General features: G+C 37.6%; 1 long non-coding RNA gene across 1 annotated transcript; it reads left to right on the top strand.

Moving 5' to 3' along the window:
* The first annotated feature begins 480 nt into the window (after window positions 1-480).
* On the top strand, window positions 481-977 carry LOC109589977 (uncharacterized). Its single transcript, XR_002189035.1, has 2 exons — window positions 481-722; window positions 782-977. It is a non-coding gene; the product is annotated as an uncharacterized LOC109589977 (long non-coding RNA).

The raw sequence follows: 977 nt of genomic DNA, 5'->3' as shown, positions 1-977 counted from the left end.
GCTAAACTTCTAATCAAGCTGTTCTCCCAATTTTAATTCTTTCAATGAGAGGACTAATCTAGAGGAGTCTTAGATCAAGCTGCTTTTAAGTTCTTCAGCCTTTCAGATGTTTTAGACAGCCCCTCTCTCTTATCTAGCTGTTAGAAACTCAATCTGAGTTTGTCACGTTAAAATTTCCGCCATCTTGTTCTTTTTGACCACACCCTCTAAATTAATTTTTCCCACGTGGTCCAAATTTATTAATAGTAGTATACTAATTTAATTTTCGTATTTTTCCGTTCACAAACAAGACGTAACGCAAATAGACCTAGACAGATTACAGCGTCTTTCACTTCACTTGGATCACATTTTCCGTTCCGTATCCACACCTACCTGTACTTTTAATTGGGAAAGAGGGAGTGTCTTGCATACGGAAAGGTTGTTCCGTGATCCAAGTGAGCTGAAAGACGCTGTAGTGTGGGTCTCGCTCATGCTCGCCCCAATGAAAGGGATAGGAAACTTCCGTTGCGTGGGCGGATTATTCCATTAAGATTATTAGGTTGCCTAGCAACATAGGCAAGTTACCCTTCCCGGGCCTTTTCCTTCACTGTTCGGCGTCCTATTTCAACTCATAACTCTAAAGTGACTTGTGTTCGTCCTCTGAAATGATAATTAAAGGCATTACAGATACCTCCCTTACAGTCTGTCTAATTTTTGAAGTAAAATAATATTGATAACTATGGGTAAAGTTTGATTTAGTGACTTGATACCTTCAATATTGTGGTTTTGTACCCTTTTTTAGAATACAAAAGAAGCAATACCAGAATTAACTATTACCAACTATTCTATACATTATTATGGAGGGCACGCAACATAAATGGCTCCGATGACAGATTTGGTGACTGATTTATAATCAATTCAAAGTTTTTGTGAAGACCTTTGTTTTGTACCTTTTTCTTTACAGCTCAATGATTGGCACATTTAAATGTGATATGAAA

This window comes from Amphimedon queenslandica, unplaced genomic scaffold (assembly GCF_000090795.2).
Source record: "Amphimedon queenslandica unplaced genomic scaffold, v1.1 AMPQUscaffold_10659, whole genome shotgun sequence".
In the NCBI taxonomy this organism is placed as follows: Eukaryota; Metazoa; Porifera; class Demospongiae; order Haplosclerida; family Niphatidae; genus Amphimedon; species Amphimedon queenslandica.
This window is presented reverse-complemented; position numbering and strand designations above follow the sequence as displayed.